The 21465-nt window shown below is 39.1% G+C and overlaps 1 protein-coding gene and 1 non-coding gene across 4 annotated transcripts in view; one reads left to right on the top strand and one right to left on the bottom strand.

Moving 5' to 3' along the window:
* The first annotated feature begins 145 nt into the window (after nt 1-145).
* Nucleotides 146-21465, top strand: part of LOC105285495 (cingulin) — a 39736-nt gene continuing 18416 nt past the window's right edge. For all 3 annotated transcript variants that reach the window (XM_026974860.1, XM_026974859.1, XM_026974861.1), the window contains exon 1: nt 146-279. The gene's annotated coding sequence lies outside the window, so the exon portion shown is untranslated. The remainder of the gene's footprint in view (nt 280-21465) is intronic.
* LOC105287236 lies at nt 14540-16455 on the bottom strand. Its single transcript, XR_003407422.1, has 2 exons — nt 15967-16455; nt 14540-15879 (listed from the first exon to the last, which is right to left on the bottom strand). It is a non-coding gene; the product is annotated as an uncharacterized LOC105287236 (transcript).

Raw genomic sequence — 21465 nt, 5'->3', positions numbered from 1 at the left:
TCATTGTTCCGCGATCTCGCGAGGCATTCAAGTTCACCGTCCGCACTCTCACTGGACGAGAGCGCGAAATCGAGTTTCGAAATCCTACCTCGAGAGAGTGCATACCTCGCCGGACGCTGGTGCAGCCGACGGTGTCGTTCCCGCTCCATTCTTCGCCGGATCCAGGCTCCAGTTTCCACGGGCGTCGCGACGACCGAGGCCCGCCTTCCGGGACGGTGATCGTTCAACCGAAGTCATCACCCGATATTTATCGCGGACGTACTCGCCGGCGAGCTCGAGGTAAGCGATCTTTTGCCTCGCGCGCTATCGATCCTCGTGTTTGGACCCGCTCCTGCCCTCGGCGACCAGGTCCACCCCCCTGCCGAGCGCACGAGGTTATGACTACGACGCACTTGTGGAAATTGTATAATTTGTTGCAACCCTCGCAAACGTTGAAGCAGGGGTGTTGGTGATACTCGATGCGAAATTTAATAAGGATGTGAAGTACAAGCGACATTGTTGGTGAAGTAATATTGTGTAAGAGTGGATAGAGATCGTTAGGAAACGCATCGAAACACTGAAATATGTGAGATTACGTTAAATGCTGTTTTATATTTATAAAAATTCGGATATTGGGGTGAATGATTGATGGGATGCTGCGTACACAGTAAAAAATAAAATGTTAATTTTAACAGTTTTGGCATGTCCCAGAAAGTCCACTCTAAATTTTAAGTTAAAGTAACTCATTCGTCATATGTTACTTCTTGACAAACTAGAAATGTTGAGTAATTAACACAATACTTTACATTTATTTTTGTTATTGTAACTTTAAGTGTGATGTAAAAATAACATACAAAGTAATTGAAAACTACACAGTAAAAAATAAAATGTTAATTTTAACATTTTTTGCATGTCCCAGAAAGTCCACCCTAAATTTTAAGTTAAAGTAACTCATTCGTCATATGTTACTTCTTGACAAACTAGAAATGTTGAGTAATTAACACAATACTTTACATTTATTTTTGTTATTGTAACTTTAAGTGTGATGTAAAAATAACATACAAAGTAATTGAAAACTACACAGTAAAAAATAAAATGTTAATTTTAACATTTTTTGCATGTCCCAGAAAGTCCACTCTAAATTTTAAGTTAAAGTAACTCATTCGTCATATGTTACTTCTTGACAAACTAGAAATGTTGAGTAATTAACACAATACTTTACATTTATGTTTGTTATTGTAACTTTAAGTGTGATGTAAAAATAACATACAAAGTAATTGAAAACTACACAGTAAAAAATAAAATGTTAATTTTAACATTTTTTGCATGTCCCAGAAAGTCCACCCTAAATTTTAAGTTAAAGTAACTCATTCGTCATATGTTACTTCTTGACAAACTAGAAATGTTGAGTAATTAACACAATACTTTACATTTATGTTTGTTATTGTAACTTTAAGTGTGATGTAAAAATAACATACAAAGTAATTGAAAACTACACAGTAAAAAATAAAATGTTAATTTTAACATTTTTTGCATGTCCCAGAAAGTCCACCCTAAATTTTAAGTTAAAGTAACTCATTCGTCATATGTTACTTCTTGACAAACTAGAAATGTTGAGTAATTAACACAATACTTTACATTTATGTTTGTTATTGTAACTTTAAGTGTGATGTAAAAATAACATACAAAGTAATTGAAAACTACACAGTAAAAAATAAAATGTTAATTTTAACATTTTTTGCATGTCCCAGAAAGTCCACTCTAAATTTTAAGTTAAAGTAACTCATTCGTCATATGTTACTTCTTGACAAACTAGAAATGTTAAGTAATTAACACAATACTTTACATTTATTTTTGTTATTGTGACTTTAAGTGTGATGTAAAAATAACATACGAAGTAATTGAAAACTACATGGAAGAGAAGTTATAATAACTCATCAGAAAAGTTGATAGAACATTTTCGTTCGTACAATATGAACATTTACTTTTTATGTTATATTAACACATGATAGTAATTGTTTCAACTTAAATTATTTTTGATAGAAACATTTAATTTTAGTAAATTTGATTATTTTATATGTCAAAGTTCATGATTATTTGAAGATTTACTTTAACTTCTTTTAGAATGTTAAACTGACTTTGTGACATGTTGATTGTTTAAAATTATTGTGTCAAAAGCATTTCAAATAATATTCCATTTCTAAGAGACATACACAAAATGTTAAGTTATGAAGTTAACATTAATGTAACATAAAATTGTTATAAAAGTAATAACATATCAGTTGTATGTTAATTTTACACTGAAGTAGTAATCAAAACATGGCAACACAAGAAAATTTTAACATATGGACGCACAATTTTTAACGGTGTACATTCTCTGTACCAAGCGGTAACGTTAATACCAACATGTTTGATGATTTGTTATTTACTTTTGCTTTCAACCGATCAGGAACATAATATTTGTTCTTTCGGAAACATTTTTTGATAAAAGATTTCAAAGACAGAAATTAGGGAAGACTGACATGAGTGGAAATAGCTGAATTTCACTTTGTTTGGGATACCGGATTTCCTCAAATCAGTGATGTGAATTACTGATCTCGTTGTACAACGCACAGCTGTCTGTTATTAACTGGAAAATTAATTCTACCTTTCAGCTGGAAGTACGCACTTTGTTTTTTTTTTCGCAGTTACACAGCGAAAGAGTTTTAAGTCGATTTACGATCTCCTTTTATTTGACAAATGTTTTTTGTACAATTTGAGGAGTAATTGCGATAGTTTTCAGTTTTCTCTCGGTTTCGTTCGATAAATAGTTCGATATAAAGTTCAATACAAGTTTTTAAATTTATCTCTTTATAGACATATTTCTTAGACTTTGGGTTTTCTTTCCTTTAAAATCTTAAACGTTAAAATATGAGTGTTTTAAAGTAATAAATACGATGAAAATGAAGCTGCCTCTATAGTCATGCCGTGTCATTGGAATTCTGCTACGCTAAACTGAGCCTCGTTGTATAATATTGACTTGCTAGGAGACTCTTGCGTGTTTGTTTTGCCAAGAAGAAATGAGAAGACGGAATTAACGACAACTAGTTATGAACGATCAAATTACGCATGAACTTGCAGATATGACAAAGTAATGGCTAAATAAATATTATTATTTGACGTGAAAACATTCATTGTAGAAACGTGCAGTTTCCGCTAATAAGTGTTTGCTTTGTCTATTTTTTCAAAGCGACAATGATTAAGCGACAGTCAAGTAATTACATATCAGTAAAGCACTGCAATGGCTCTTTCATTTTTATTTAAAGCTCATGTTTACTTAAAAACTTTAAAGAAATAAAAACAAATAGATTCTTATTAAATTAAGATTAAACCTGAAAAATTGTACCTTTGTGTGTCTTCAGAAATTTAAGTGTATTCTTTCCAGCACATATATTTCTAAATAATTTTTAACATAAATTCGTTAATAAAATTAATAAAATAAAAGAATAAATTGATCTCAAATAGATAAAAATATCGTCAAGTATTATTAATTTGAATACATATCTATTAACAGTTATAAACAATAAGTGTTCCAAGCTGTTTTTAATTATTCACATCTATATCTTCACGTTCCCATCATATCGCGTTACGCGAATTGATCATGAACAATAGATACTCTTACATCTTTTAAATTCATCGCGCACGTAATTTAACTAGAAAGTCAGCTGGCTTATTTATCACTTTGACGTAAAATTGTTTGCAAAAGCGATCGCGAGTCGAGCAAACTGGAGGAAGAAGTGTAAGAGGCGAAAAATAACTACGAGACTGCCTTAGATTTGAACTCGAACTCTCCGGGATCCCTGTTCACACGCCTAGGTCTTAGGCTGTACGGCCAATACTCCTACTGTGGTGATCGACTTGTTTTCATTCCGATCCTCTATACGACCTGTCAGTCTCGACTATCTTTCCAGATCTTACAGCTCGGCCAGCCTGACATTACATTCGTCCCCGAATGTCTCCAAATCATCGGTTCACTCCACTTGAGTCCCTCCCAACCTCCATTTTTGGTTCACTCTCTGAGTCCCTCCAACATCCATTTTGGTTCACTCTCTGAGTCCCTCCCACCTCCATGTGGTTCACTCCTCTGAGTCCTTCCAATCTCCATGTTGGTTCACTCCTCTGAGTCCTTCCCAATCTCCATGTTGGTTCACTCCTCTGAGTCCGTCCCGACCTCCATGTTCAGGCTTCACTACCGGCCAGCTGCTGCTCAACTCCCTCCTCTCCGAGGGGTAGCGGATGAATCTCAACTGTCTTCGAGGGGTAGCGGATTTTATCCCACTTCTGAATTGTAAGAGGCGAAAAATAACTAGGAGACTGCCTTAGATTGAACTCGAACTCTCCGGGATCCCTGTTCACACGCCTAGGTCTTAGGCTGTACGGCCAATACTCCTACTGTGGTGATCAACTTGTTTTCATTCCGATCCTCTGTACGACCTGTCAGTCTCGACTATCTTTCCAGATCTTACAGCTCGGCCAACCTGACATTACATTCGTCCCCGAATGTCTCCAAATCGTCGGTTCACTCCACTTGAGTCCCTCCCAACCTCCATTTTTGGTTCACTCTTCTGAGTCCCTCCCAACATCCATTTTTGGTTCACTCCTCTGAGTCCCTCCCAACCTCCATGTTGGTTCACTCCTCTGAGTCCTTCCCAATCTCCATGTTGGTTCACTCCTCTGAGTCCTTCCCAATCTCCATGTTGGTTCACTCCTCTGAGTCCTTCCCAATCTCCATGTTGGTTCACTCCTCTGAGTCCGTCCCGACCTCCATGTTCAGGCTTCACTACCGGCCAGCTGCTGCTCAACTCCCTCCTCTCCGAGAGGTAGCGGATGAATCTCAACTGTCTTCGAGGGGTAGCGGATTTTATCCCACTTCTGAATTGTAAGAGGCGAAAAATAACTAGGAGACTGCCTTAGATTGAACTCGAACTCTCCGGGATCCCTGTTCACACGCCTAGGTCTTAGGCTGTACGGCCAATACTCCTACTGTGGTGATCGACTTGTTTTCATTCCGATCCTCTATACGACCTGTCAGTCTCGACTATCTTTCCAGATCTTACAGCTCGGCCAGCCTGACATTACATTCGTCCCCGAATGTCTCCAAATCGTCGGTTCACTCCACTTGAGTCCCTCCCAACCTCCATTTTTGGTTCACTCTTCTGAGTCCCTCCCAACATCCATTTTTGGTTCACTCCTCTGAGTCCCTCCCAACCTCCATGTTGGTTCACTCCTCTGAGTCCGTCCCGACCTCCATGTTCAGGCTTCACTACCGGCCAGCTGCTGCTCAACTCCCTCCTCTCCGAGGGGTAGCGGATGAATCTCAACTGTCTTCGAGGGGTAGCGGATTTTATCCCACTTCTGAATTGTAAGAGGCGAAAAATAACTAGGAGACTGCCTTAGATTGAACTCGAACTCTCCGGGATCCCTGTTCACACGCCTAGGTCTTAGGCTGTACGGCCAATACTCCTACTGTGGTGATCGACTTGTTTTCATTCCGATCCTCTATACGACCTGTCAGTCTCGACTATCTTTCCAGATCTTACAGCTCGGCCAGCCTGACATTACATTCGTCCCCGAATGTCTCCAAATCGTCGGTTCACTCCACTTGAGTCCCTCCCAACCTCCATTTTTGGTTCACTCTTCTGAGTCCCTCCCAACATCCATTTTTGGTTCACTCCTCTGAGTCCCTCCCAACCTCCATGTTGGTTCACTCCTCTGAGTCCGTCCCGACCTCCATGTTCAGGCTTCACTACCGGCCAGCTGCTGCTCAACTCCCTCCTCTCCGAGGGGTAGCGGATGAATCTCAACTGTCTTCGAGGGGTAGCGGATTTTATCCCACTTCTGAATTGTAAGAGGCGAAAAATAACTAGGAGACTGCCTTAGATTGAACTCGAACTCTCCGGGATCCCTGTTCACACGCCTAGGTCTTAGGCTGTACGGCCAATACTCCTACTGTGGTGATCGACTTGTTTTCATTCCGATCCTCTATACGACCTGTCAGTCTCGACTATCTTTCCAGATCTTACAGCTCGGCCAGCCTGACATTACATTCGTCCCCGAATGTCTCCAAATCGTCGGTTCACTCCACTTGAGTCCCTCCCAACCTCCATTTTTGGTTCACTCTTCTGAGTCCCTCCCAACATCCATTTTTGGTTCACTCCTCTGAGTCCCTCCCAACCTCCATGTTGGTTCACTCCTCTGAGTCCGTCCCGACCTCCATGTTCAGGCTTCACTACCGGCCAGCTGCTGCTCAACTCCCTCCTCTCCGAGGGGTAGCGGATGAATCTCAACTGTCTTCGAGGGGTAGCGGATTTTATCCCACTTCTGAATTGTAAGAGGCGAAAAATAACTAGGAGACTGCCTTAGATTGAACTCGAACTCTCCGGGATCCCTGTTCACACGCCTAGGTCTTAGGCTGTACGGCCAATACTCCTACTGTGGTGATCAACTTGTTTTCATTCCGATCCTCTGTACGACCTGTCAGTCTCGACTATCTTTCCAGATCTTACAGCTCGGCCAACCTGACATTACATTCGTCCCCGAATGTCTCCAAATCGTCGGTTCACTCCACTTGAGTCCCTCCCAACCTCCATTTTTGGTTCACTCTTCTGAGTCCCTCCCAACATCCATTTTTGGTTCACTCCTCTGAGTCCCTCCCAACCTCCATGTTGGTTCACTCCTCTGAGTCCTTCCCAATCTCCATGTTGGTTCACTCCTCTGAGTCCTTCCCAATCTCCATGTTGGTTCACTCCTCTGAGTCCGTCCCGACCTCCATGTTCAGGCTTCACTACCGGCCAGCTGCTGCTCAACTCCCTCCTCTCCGAGAGGTAGCGGATGAATCTCAACTGTCTTCGAGGGGTAGCGGATTTTATCCCACTTCTGAATTGTAAGAGGCGAAAAATAACTAGGAGACTGCCTTAGATTGAACTCGAACTCTCCGGGATCCCTGTTCACACGCCTAGGTCTTAGGCTGTACGGCCAATACTCCTACTGTGGTGATCGACTTGTTTTCATTCCGATCCTCTATACGACCTGTCAGTCTCGACTATCTTTCCAGATCTTACAGCTCGGCCAGCCTGACATTACATTCGTCCCCGAATGTCTCCAAATCGTCGGTTCACTCCACTTGAGTCCCTCCCAACCTCCATTTTTGGTTCACTCTTCTGAGTCCCTCCCAACATCCATTTTTGGTTCACTCCTCTGAGTCCCTCCCAACCTCCATGTTGGTTCACTCCTCTGAGTCCGTCCCGACCTCCATGTTCAGGCTTCACTACCGGCCAGCTGCTGCTCAACTCCCTCCTCTCCGAGGGGTAGCGGATGAATCTCAACTGTCTTCGAGGGGTAGCGGATTTTATCCCACTTCTGAATTGTAAGAGGCGAAAAATAACTAGGAGACTGCCTTAGATTGAACTCGAACTCTCCGGGATCCCTGTTCACACGCCTAGGTCTTAGGCTGTACGGCCAATACTCCTACTGTGGTGATCGACTTGTTTTCATTCCGATCCTCTATACGACCTGTCAGTCTCGACTATCTTTCCAGATCTTACAGCTCGGCCAGCCTGACATTACATTCGTCCCCGAATGTCTCCAAATCGTCGGTTCACTCCACTTGAGTCCCTCCCAACCTCCATTTTTGGTTCACTCTTCTGAGTCCCTCCCAACATCCATTTTTGGTTCACTCCTCTGAGTCCCTCCCAACCTCCATGTTGGTTCACTCCTCTGAGTCCGTCCCGACCTCCATGTTCAGGCTTCACTACCGGCCAGCTGCTGCTCAACTCCCTCCTCTCCGAGGGGTAGCGGATGAATCTCAACTGTCTTCGAGGGGTAGCGGATTTTATCCCACTTCTGAATTGTAAGAGGCGAAAAATAACTAGGAGACTGCCTTAGATTGAACTCGAACTCTCCGGGATCCCTGTTCACACGCCTAGGTCTTAGGCTGTACGGCCAATACTCCTACTGTGGTGATCAACTTGTTTTCATTCCGATCCTCTGTACGACCTGTCAGTCTCGACTATCTTTCCAGATCTTACAGCTCGGCCAACCTGACATTACATTCGTCCCCGAATGTCTCCAAATCGTCGGTTCACTCCACTTGAGTCCCTCCCAACCTCCATTTTTGGTTCACTCTTCTGAGTCCCTCCCAACATCCATTTTTGGTTCACTCCTCTGAGTCCCTCCCAACCTCCATGTTGGTTCACTCCTCTGAGTCCTTCCCAATCTCCATGTTGGTTCACTCCTCTGAGTCCTTCCCAATCTCCATGTTGGTTCACTCCTCTGAGTCCGTCCCGACCTCCATGTTCAGGCTTCACTACCGGCCAGCTGCTGCTCAACTCCCTCCTCTCCGAGAGGTAGCGGATGAATCTCAACTGTCTTCGAGGGGTAGCGGATTTTATCCCACTTCTGAATTGTAAGAGGCGAAAAATAACTAGGAGACTGCCTTAGATTGAACTCGAACTCTCCGGGATCCCTGTTCACACGCCTAGGTCTTAGGCTGTACGGCCAATACTCCTACTGTGGTGATCGACTTGTTTTCATTCCGATCCTCTATACGACCTGTCAGTCTCGACTATCTTTCCAGATCTTACAGCTCGGCCAGCCTGACATTACATTCGTCCCCGAATGTCTCCAAATCGTCGGTTCACTCCACTTGAGTCCCTCCCAACCTCCATTTTTGGTTCACTCTTCTGAGTCCCTCCCAACATCCATTTTTGGTTCACTCCTCTGAGTCCCTCCCAACCTCCATGTTGGTTCACTCCTCTGAGTCCGTCCCGACCTCCATGTTCAGGCTTCACTACCGGCCAGCTGCTGCTCAACTCCCTCCTCTCCGAGGGGTAGCGGATGAATCTCAACTGTCTTCGAGGGGTAGCGGATTTTATCCCACTTCTGAATTGTAAGAGGCGAAAAATAACTAGGAGACTGCCTTAGATTTGAACTCGAACTCTCCGGGATACCTGGTTCACAAGCCTAGATCTTAGGCTGTACGGCCAATACTCTTACTGTGGTGATCAACTTGTTTTCATTCCGATCCTCTATACGACCTGTCAGTCTCGACTATCTTTCCAGATCTTACAGCTTGGCCAGCCTGACATTACATTCGTCCCCGAATGTCTCCAAATCGTCGGTTCACTCCACTTGAGTCCCTCCCAACCTCCATTTTTGGTTCACTCTTCTGAGTCCCTCCCAACATCCATTTTTGGTTCACTCCTCTGAGTCCCTCCCAACCTCCATGTTGGTTCACTCCTCTGAGTCCTTCCCAATCTCCATGTTGGTTCACTCCTCTGAGTCCTTCCCAATCTCCATGTTGGTTCACTCCTCTGAGTCCGTCCCGACCTCCATGTTCAGGCTTCACTACCGGCCAGCTGCTGCTCAACTCCCTCCTCTCCGAGGGGTAGCGGATGAATCTCAACTGTCTTCGAGGGGTAGCGGATTTTATCCCACTTCTGAATTGTAAGAGGCGAAAAATAACTAGGAGACTGCCTTAGATTTGAACTCGAACTCTCCGGGATCCCTGTTCACACGCCTAGGTCTTAGGCTGTACGGCCAATACTCCTACTGTTGTGATCAACTTGTTTTCATTCCGATCCTCTATACGACCTGTCAGTCTCGACTATCTTTCCAGATCTTACAGAAGTAATTCATGCGGAGTTTGTGCGAAGTACAACGGACCGAGTTGTAAAGTGAGATTCAACCTGATTAGAGAGTACCGTAAATTCTCACGTTACTAAACATATCGAGATGGAATGAAACTGCATCTTACTTTCATGATCGTGCGAAGGAAAATCGTGGCGAGAAATATGTACAACTCGAGGAAAGCGTGGGTGAGATTGGTGTTTATGGCTATTACGCCGATGCGATCGCTCGCTTCCGCTCACTTATTAATTCGCTAATTAGTCCACCAGGTCCATACGCGGTGACGAAGATTTCTTGGTCGACAATTAGCCCAGTCAATTAACAAATGGCCTTAAACTTTCACGTAGTTTTGCCACCAGCACATAATTTCACATAATTGTTTCGATTATCACACGGTATACATTCAGTATGTTTACATTATTTTAGCAATCGAGAAATACATAAGAAATACGATAAGATATATATATATTCTCTATTGTATGTACCCAGATAACATTTTTTGCTAAAGCAAAGTAGTGCAATCTATGTGCTGGCAATTATTGCTGTCATGTTGCTATAATAATGACAGAAATTAACTTTTGCCACACTTTTGTTGACATAATGCCATAATTATATATTTTTCACCGCAACTGTTGCCCCAAAGGTGCTGTAAAGTTGCTGTTTTCGTGTTTCTTTGCTACCAATATTGAAACAAATGAGGACTCACCTTGTTGCCATTTTGTTTGCAACATTTCTGAGCAAATTCTTAGCAAAATACTTGCAAAATGTTATGTGGGTACATAGTTCGATCAAATGTTATTTAAAAAAAGGGAGAAAATATTTATCGATGTGTCAATTAGCGTACAATAAATGTTAAGTTTTGCTCAGAAAACTTATTAATACAAGATATTTCACATTATTTGAGAGAGAGAAAGCAGTATAAACATGTCTCATTAGTTCGATGTTTTAAAACATTCATTATTGTCGTTTTTTACACAAGCATGCTTAAGTACTGGAGGAGACTTAATATAGAAACAAGAATTCAGCTCGGTATTATTATCTCAGCGAATTCATATTTCGTTGCTGATATGCGAAAGTTATATCTACAGTACTTATTCGTGACGATAAAATTGCAACGAATGACGCAAGAGATCCGTATTTCTTTATTGGATGTATTTAAACGAGATATCTACCGATAAAAATCTATAAGTAACGTATGCATACGTATTCAGAATATACAGGGTGTCCCGGGTTTTAACCGACAAACGGCGGGAGCATATTCTACTAGTGGAAATAAGAAAAAATTCTTATATCGAGTTTGCTTAGAAATGCTTCATTACAAAGTTATAAACCAATATTGAAAAGAAATATGAGATAAGTAACAACGGATTTTTTCACAAAACTAAAAATTATCTACGCAATGATTTAGTGACGCATTTCAAAATGTTGTCCTTGCGCATCGATACAAGCTAGACACCGACGTAGTACAGAATTTGTTACAGTACGACATTCCTGACAATTTTGTTGCATCTCAGTGACTGAATTAGTAATTCGTTGCTTTAAATCTATCTGGTACTCTCCTGTCAGGAAATCTACGTTGATACTCTCGTACGGCAGCTCGTGCATTTCCGTCACAGAATCCGTACACGAAATGAATATCGGTGTATTCCTCATTTGAAAACACTTTTGGCATTCTGATAGTAATTGCTAGTTGACACGACGATTGAAATCTAACAGCTACTGTTGCGAAAGTAACAATCATACTGAATCGTTTCAACATAGTGAACATGAATACACGTGAATACACGTAACATAAACATCTTGGACCTTCCAAATTCTACACTATGTTCCGTTGTCACTTATCTCATATTTCTTTTCAATATTGGTTTATAATATTCATATTAATTAATCATTATGTATATATATACAGGGTGTCCCGGGTTTTAACCGACAAACTGCGGGAGCATATTCTACTAGTGGAAATAAGAAAAAATTCTTATATCGAGTTTGCTTAGAAATGCTTCATTACAAAGTTATAAACCAATATTGAAAAGAAATATGAGACAAGTAACAACGGATTTTTTCACAAAAATAAAAATTATCTACGCAATGATTTAGTGACGCATTTCAAAATGTTGTCCTTGCGCATCGATACAAGCTAGACACCGACGTAGTACAGAATTTGTTACAGTACGACATTCCTGACAATTTTGTTGCATCTCAGTGACTGAATTAGTAATTCGTTGCTTTAAATCTATCTGGTACTCTCCTGTCAGGAAATCTACGTTGATACTCTCGTACGGCAGCTCGTGCATTTCCGTCACAGAATCCGTACACGAAATGAATATCGGTGTATTCCTCATTTGAAAACACTTTTGGCATTCTGATAGTAATTGCTAGTTGACACGACGATTGAAATCTAACAGCTACTGTTGCGAAAGTAACAATCATACTGAATCGTTTCAACATAGTGAACATGAATACACGTGAATACACGTAACATAAACATCTTGGACCTTCCAAATTCTACACTATGTTCCGTTGTCACTTATCTCATATTTCTTTTCAATATTGGTTTATAATATTCATATTAATTAATCATTATGTATATATATACAGGGTGTCCCGGGTTTTAACCGACAAACTGCGAGAGCATATTCTACTAGTGGAAATAAGAAAAAATTCTTATATCGAGTTTGCTTAGAAATGCTTCATTACAAAGTTATAAACCAATATTGAAAAGAAATATGAGACAAGTAACAACGGATTTTTTCACAAAAATAAAAATTATCTACGCAATGATTTAGTGACGCATTTCAAAATGTTGTCCTTGCGCATCGATACAAGCTAGACATCGACGTAGTACAGAATTTGTTACAGTACGACATTCCTGACAATTTTGTTGCATCTCAGTGACTGAATTAGTAATTCGTTGCTTTAAATCTATCTGGTACTCTCCTGTTAGGAAATCTACGTTGATACTCTCGTACGGCAGCTCGTGCATTCAGTCACTGAGATGCAACAAAATTGTCAGGAATGTCGTACTGTAACAAATTCTGTACTACGTCGGTATCTAGCTTGTATCGATGCGCAAGGACAACATTTTGAAATGCGTCACTAAATCATTGCGTAGATAATTTTTATTTTTGTGAAAAAATCCGTTGTTACTTATCTCATATTTCTTTTCAATATTGGTTTATAACTTTGTAATGAAGCATTTCTAAGCAAACTCGATATAAGAATTTTTTCTTATTTCCACTAGTAGAATATGCTCCCGCAGTTTGTCGGTTAAAACCCGGGACACCCTGTATAGAAACATTTGGAACATGAGATAATCCGTTATACAATGCTCGTGTCATTATAATAGACCGAGAGAGAGAGTTTTCTACTCTCACATTTGACATATTAACGTTCGAAGAAGCAAGACGCGTATTCAGCGAATGCAACTGCGCCGGATAAGACTCTCTTTCTCTCTGTTTCTGTCTCTTTCCTTCTCTCTTGGGTCAAGTTAGACCTCGCAGAATGATTTTAGCGAACACAGACGATAAATATATCCACGGCATGGGCTTCGAAGGGGAGAGAGAGTGTAGACTAATCCGAATTGAGTCTCGTGTGAGAGAAAAGGGAACGTTCCACGCTTCTCTTTGCTTTCACAAGCGATGTGTGGCGATTCCTCTGACATGCAACGCGAGCAGCAACAAGATTGTACTTCAGTACTAGATTGTAGTGCGAGAATATCGTGTTTTCCTAGCATTTCCTGTTTTCGATATCTTAGTATCTTAAGTGCCTTAATTATTCCCAAGCTGCGTATTTGTAGTTGCATTACTTGCCGATAAAAGTGATAGTCCTTTTACACAAAATTTAAAATGCATGAAAATTAACAACAGTATAAATTGAGTAATATTATGAAATCTATATTTAAACCGGAACATTATGGAGATATAACGTTAAAGAAATTTATTCAGAGAAGCCTGAAAATGCTTGAAATGAGAAATAATGATCGTTCTCACGATAATGTAAAGAATTAAAACATTGAAGTTATGTAAATTTCTATAAATGTCGAGAAAGAAATTTTTAAGAATCTTTTGTGGACAGTCTCTTCAACACAATTTATAAAACTTAGTTTTCTATCCAGTTTAAAATCAAATATTCTTTAGTTTTATACAGAAATTATGGTGAATCTAATCTGTGGGTCGTCATATTCGGGTACTAAGGATTACCATCGTTCATAAATAGAATTATCTCTTTCACAGCAGCCCTAACCGTGTGACCACCGCCCGTTTTACTGAAATATCTCGGTTGCTGCTGCCCTGTTGCAGTCGCTGCAATTTACGTTGACGGTGCCATACCGAGACACTGGCTTCTTGATACCCAGACTTTATATCGAATAGGAAGGCTTAGTCTACGTTGCATCCTTCGCATAAATTTTCCCAGAAAGTAACAGCAGAAATAAAAGAAAGAATAAATCCACGTTAATTTAAAATAAAATTAACATTTTGAAACATTTTTGTCGTGTTCCTTTCGAGAAGCAGAGATGATGAAGAAAACTCTTTGACAACTGATTCGAGTAAGGAAATTGCCATAGTCATATTATACGCGCATTCTCAGATTAATTTCCAAGCTGTAGACTTTATATGTTGGCCGAGAATAGTTTATGACCGATATCCTATCTATCGATCATGTGATGTTCTTCAAGAACGTCATTGCTGGATTAATTTCTGTCTAAATATAAATTGGCGCTGCATCTACTCTTTTTTCTCTTGTCCTATATTTATTCAGTAATGTAAAGTGTTAAAACTTATCGATTTACAATGGTGAATATGTTATGTGTCATATGATACATTTTATATGTCTCGCTTCCTATTTGGTATTTAGAGAATTGCAGTTCTAAAGGGAGAAATCACATAAAGCAAAATAAGTTTTTGAAATAATTTATTGTACAAGGAAACAGATTTTTAAATGATAATGTTGCATGAAATGTTTGTAACACATGATATCCTCAGAAATATCTATAAAATAAAAAAGATAAGATAAAAAATATCACACCAAGATAGGAAACATAGTACATATTTTCGTAAAATAATGATAAAATTATAATAACTAGTAATCGTTAATTTATACATTAAAACTGTCATTTACGTGCGACCAATTTTAATCACGCTACATAAGAAGTTTCTTAAATTCCTAATTAGAAAAAATAAGAAAAAATAGGCAATTTGTATATTTAAGGGAGAAGAACTTTTCAACCATTTCTGTGCAATTAATTTTGATTGCGTTCGATCGTTTGTTCTTCAAGGAACAGATATACTTTTTGCTATTCTTCTTGTTTTTTCAATTCACCAGTAACGTCACCTAGATTTCCTATCGTTAATCTTGACGTTTCTGCGCAAAGTTCTCAACACACTTTTCATCGCGGAAGGAGATACACTTTTCATCGCTGCGAGAATTAACGATGAACGAAGAATCACCAAAGAATCGTTTCCTCACACATTGACCGTCGCTTTGAATCTTCGTGATGATTTTCGCAACGGTCCGATGCCGCAAGGATTTCCGTGTTTCCTCGTTGCGCTTCCTGTACTTCCCTTGGTTCCTCTCCTTCACATCATTCGTCACGTTGTCCAGCTCTTCCTGATTCAACGTTCCATTACCAACAGCACGCTTCTCACATCCCAGCGTCGCGTTGATCACTTTCTTGCAAGAGCACGCATCTTTTTCCACGTAACTGGCTTCCTCGTTCGACCGTTCCCCCGAGGAATTCCCAGAGTCCTTTCTCTCAGTCTTCGATTCCGTTTCGACTCGACTCGAGTCGAGAATCACTTTTCCACCATCGCCCACGAATTTCACCTTCCCTTTAACTGACTCCGATCCAAGAAGGACTCGACCACCGTCGCCGGTGTACTCGATGTTACCCTCGTTGCGGTTCACGCGCACTCTGCAGCCATCGCCGATGATATGAACGCTACCGGAATTCTTTGACAGAGCAATTCGGCAACCGTCGCCCGTAATCTTCAGCACGCGATGATTCGAATGCATCCTGACGACGAGTCCGTCACCGTGAAATCGCCTGACACCGTCGTCACCTTCACCACTTCCATCGGGAGGCAGATGCTCGCACCGTCTCATGGAATCGCTCTTGCCCTTCCGATCCTTCCTCTTCGGCTTCAGCTGGTCGCCGCAAGCGTAGGAGATCGTCATTGGTACCCGTACCTTAATTTCCTCCCCGAGAAGAGATTGGAAGATTCTGTCTGAGAACTGCTAAATAATTATCACGAATTATTGTAGCTCAGAGCTGCTGAAGTCATACCAGCGACGTAATAACTGCTCAAGTACTGTTCGACCCACTTGGCTTCGTTTTCTCCTCTTCACTCTTCTTCTTGATACAGCTTCTTGCTGCTGCCGTCTTATCTTTCGTCACTGAGATACGTAGGATGTATCTTTAGAAACGAGTGTACACATCTTGAGAGAAATGTTACTCCTTCCTGCAGCACACGACATGGAGTTGTATACTTTACGGCGAACAGTGTGACACGACGTCGATGCCTCCGCGGTGACCGTATAATAACGACCGCGTGGTCCGTCCACCACGCAGTGGTGGGCACGCGTGCGTGTATCGGCTGGTTCTTCACCGAGCAATCGGCCCCGGCTATCACCGCTCCTCGGGGGACTTCCCGCGAGGCCTTCCGGAGCGTTCGGCGTTCATTGTTACCAGAGTCGTAACTAAGAACGACGGTGCCATATGGCGAACCGTTCTCAATGAGCTTTCTGTGATAACTACGTGCACAGTAAAAAATTAAATGTTAATTTTAACAGTTTTTGCATGTCCCAGAAAGTCCACTCTAAATTTTAAGTTAAAGTAACTCATTCGTCATATGTTACTTCTTGACAAACTAGAAATGTTAAGTAATTAACACAATACTTTACATTTATGTTTGTTATTGTAACTTTAAGTGTGATGTAAAAATAACATACAAAGTAATTGAAAACTACATGGAAGAGAAGTTACAATAACGCATCAGAAAAGTTGATAGAACATTTTCGTTCATACAATATGAACATTTACTTTTTATGTTATATTAACACATGATAGTAATTGTTTCAACTTAAATTATTTTTGATAGAAACATTTAATTTTAGTAAATTTGATTATTTTATATGTCAAAGTTCATGATTATTTGAAGATTTACTTTAACTTCTTTTAGAATGTTAAACTGACTTTGTGACATGTTGATTGTTTAAAATTATTGTGTTAAAAGCATTTCAAATAATATTCCATTTCTAAGAGACATACACAAAATGTTCAGTTATGAAGTTAACATTAATGTAACATATAAAATTGTTATAAAAGTAATAACATATCAGTTGTATGTTAATTTTACACTGAAGTAGTAATCAAAACATGGCAACACAAGAAAATTTTAACATATGGACGCACAATTTTTAACGGTGTGGGGGGTATACATGAGAGGAGGTCTACATTCTACTACTTACAAGCCGCAATAGATACTGTGTGCTGTGATTAGTTTATCGCGAACTTGAACTGGAACGTTTAGCATTTCCGCGTATTTGTTTGTAAGAATAATTGATTGACTTTATTTTACAAGGATACTGTTTTACTTTAGTATGTATTTTATAGAAGAATTTAATACTATATGACAGGTTCTTTAATGTTTGATGCACTTTAAAGATTGTTTAAAAATATTAGGAATTTCTGAGAATTCAGGAATTATAAATAAAAGATCATTTAAGAAATGCATATTGGGATTTACAGTTTTTACAAATTTTTTGAAAATTAGGAATTTCTGAGAATTCAGGAATTAATGGATATCGTATAGCCAAACATCTTTTCTCATACAGTTAATATATTGGTGAATTTGTAGCAGGAAGATATAAGCTTAACGAGATAATCGAAAAACATTTAAAATTAAAAAAAGAGTTTTCCTACACAGTTGTATAGTAATAGATACGACTTTGTTTGTCCCTCCTTTTTTTTCTCTCCAATTTGGCGCGCCATTCCTGTCGCTGTTATTTATCACAGCTGAACGAAGGACAAATCAGTTTGCCGATTCAATGTCTAAGAAAAGGCTTGATTACAACGATCTACGATGGTACTGATGTAATTCCTAACGTTACCGGATGTGTGTGTGTATACACACACACCCACACACACACACACACACACACACATATATATATACAGGGTGTCTCGGGTTTTAACCGACAAACTGCGGGAGCATATTCTACTAGTGGAAATAAGAAAAAATTCTTATATCGAGTTTGCTTAGAAATGCTTTATTACAAAGTTATAAACCAATATTGAAAAGAAATATGAGATAAGTAACAACGGAACATAGTGTAGAATTTGGAAGGTCCAAGATGTTTATGTTACGTGTATTCACGTGCATTCATGTTCACTATGTTGAAACGATTCAGTATGATTGTTACTTTCGCAACAGTAGCTGTTAGATTTCAATCGTCGTGTCAACTAGCAATTACTATCAGAATGCCAAAAGTGTTTTCAAATGAGGAATACACCGATATTCATTTCGTGTACGGATTCTGTGACGGAAATGCACGAGCTGCCGTACGAGAGTATCAACGTAGATTTCCTAACAGGAGAGTACCAGATAGATTTAAAGCAACGAATTACTAATTCAGTCACTGAGATGCAACAAAATTGTCAGGAATGTCGTACTGTAACAAATTCTGTACTACGTCGGTGTCTAGCTTGTATCGATGTGCAAGGACAACATTTTGAAATGCGTCACTAAATCATTGCGTAGATAATTTTTATTTTTGTGAAAAAATCCGTTGTTACTTATCTCATATTTCTTTTCAATATTGGTTTATAACTTTGTAATAAAGCATTTCTAAGCAAACTCGATATAAGAATTTTTTCTTATTTCCACTAGTAGAATATGCTCCCACGGTTTGTCGGTTAAAACCCGGGACACCCTGTATATATATACATAATGATTAATTAATATGAATATTATAAACCAATATTGAAAAGAAATATGAGATAAGTAACAACGGAACATAGTGTAGAATTTGGAAGGTCCAAGATGTTTATGTTACGTGTATTCACGTGCATTCATGTTCACTATGTTGAAACGATTCAGTATGATTGTTACTTTCACAACAGTAGCTGTTAGATTTCAATCGTCGTGTCAACTAGCAATTACTATCAGAATGCCAAAAGTGTTTTCAAATGAGGAATACACCGATATTCATTTCGTGTACGGATTCTGTGACGGAAATGCACGAGCTGCCGTACGAGAGTATCAACGTAGATTTCCTAACAGGAGAGTACCAGATAGATTTAAAGCAACGAATTACTAATTCAGTCACTGAGATGCAACAAAATTGTCAGGAATGTCGTACTGTAACAAATTCTGTACTACGTCGGTGTCTAGCTTGTATCGATGTGCAAGGACAACATTTTGAAATGCGTCACTAAATCATTGCGTAGATAATTTTTATTTTTGTGAAAAAATCCGTTGTTACTTATCTCATATTTCTTTTCAATATTGGTTTATAACTTTGTAATAAAGCATTTCTAAGCAAACTCGATATAAGAATTTTTTCTTATTTCCACTAGTAGAATATGCTCCCGCAGTTTGTCGGTTAAAACCCGGGACACCCTGTATATATACACATAATGATTAATTAATATGAATATTATAAACCAATATTGAAAAGAATTATGAGATAAGTAACAACGGAACATAGTGTAGAATTTGGAAGGTCCAAGATGTTTATGTTACGTGTATTCACGTGCATTCATGTTCACTATGTTGAAACGATTCAGTATGATTGTTACTTTCACAACAGTAGCTGTTAGATTTCAATCGTCGTGTGAACTAGCAATTACTATCAGAATGCCAAAAGTGTTTTCAAACGAGGAATACACCGATATTCATTTCGTGTACGGATTCTGTGACGGAAATGCACGAGCTGCCGTACGAGAGTATCAACGTAGATTTCCTAACAGGAGAGTACCAGATAGATTTAAAGCAACGAATTACTAATTCAGTCACTGAGATGCAACAAAATTGTCAGGAATGTCGTACTGTAACAAATTCTGTACTACGTCGGTGTCTAGCTTGTATCGATGTGCAAGGACAACATTTTGAAATGCGTCACTAAATCATTGCGTAGATAATTTTTATTTTTGTGAAAAAATCCGTTGTTACTTATCTCATATTTCTTTTCAATATTGGTTTATAACTTTGTAATAAAGCATTTCTAAGCAAACTCGATATAAGAATTTTTTCTTATTTCCACTAGTAGAATATGCTCCCGCGGTTTGTCGGTTAAAACCCGGGACACCCTGTATAATTGGGCTTTAACGCAATCAGATGCTAAATTTCAATCTTCTATGAATTATAAATACAAATTTTATTAATTTTTGAGATTTTAAGATCTTGTTTATCGTATTACGATGCTTTTAGATAAGCTACAGAACTATATAGCACGTTCATTATATTTTAAAGTTGAATTCCGATTTTCCGAGTTTCTATTTCAAAATTATTATGTTAAAAAAGAGAAATATTTAAGCATTCTTCCTATCTCAACTCTCTAATGCAAATCAATTCTTATCTTCTCATCAAAAATATAAAATTTCGTTGTTATTTTATTCTTCCTCTCTCTTTGTAGGTTTTAAAAATTCAGTAGGGTTTTTAAACATCTGCTTATAATGTCTAATGTGACATCCAGGATTAATGTCAACCTTGTGTGCGTCTTATCTGCCAAGGTTTATAAATACTTATCTACATTCCAGGCACGTGAACCACTCTCACTGCCACTCGATTTCTCACAAATCGCGATTAACTCGTACAATACGCTACATCATTCAGTAATCAAGAAGGAGTGACTTAGTGATTCAATGCAGCAAATTAACAGCATCTGTACGATAATCTATCCATCTACGAGATATCAGTTATGTCGCGTTATACACGCAAAGATTTGCATCCGCGCGAGGGGAATCACCTCGTTCTTCCTCGTGCTTCTGTGATCGTGATTTCATATCTGCATAAGACTGGTACTAGTCTTTTTGTAAAAGCGTGTCAAGAGAGCAAAGATAAACTAATACGAAAATACTTTAGATTATAAATAAAAGATCATTTAAGAAATGCATATTGGGATTTACACAGTTTTTACAAATTTTTTGAAAATTAGGAATTTCTGAGAATTCGGGAATTAATGGATATCGTATAGCCAAACTTCCAGAGAGAATCTTTGCTGAGAATTAAGTTATTATAAGAAACATAGATAAGTATCTCTCATATGTAAAAATAATAATAAAAACCATCGATTTTTTAATTTAATTCTGATCAATATTTCGCGTGCTTTTTCTCGATTCGGCGTAAACTGGGAAAACGCGTTCAGGGAACTGCCACCTCGAAATTCATTCGAAATAACTTCCTTCCCAAGAGGCGTGTACGTCATTCGAGTAATTCAATATGACCGTGATTGGGATACTATAACTAGATTCGCGAATGAAATAGCTTTATCGACTCGATGCCGTGCGAGCTAATTGTTCCTGTCTACACGTGTATCTTCCGTTTGCACAAACGTTTCCCCAAATGTGAACGATTTTTCGACCGTAAACTCTCTCAAAAACTTTTGCGATACGATCTATTCCGTGCTTGATAGCTAGCTATCTGATTTCAGAATAAAATCATCGTTATATAGTTACACAAAAAGCTTTGTTATTCAGCGTTAGCTTCCATGAGCTCGATTTTTAGCTATTGCATAATTATTAGGGGTGTGATTTAGTTTTGAGGGTTTTTTTGCTCAAAAACGCATGAATTTAAATATGATAATGAATGAACACCTTAA

The sequence above is a fragment of the Ooceraea biroi genome, chromosome 14 (genome assembly GCF_003672135.1).
Source record: "Ooceraea biroi isolate clonal line C1 chromosome 14, Obir_v5.4, whole genome shotgun sequence".
Classification (NCBI taxonomy): Eukaryota; Metazoa; Arthropoda; class Insecta; order Hymenoptera; family Formicidae; genus Ooceraea; species Ooceraea biroi.
Note: the sequence above shows the minus strand (reverse complement) of the source record. Positions and strands in the feature narration are given on the sequence as shown.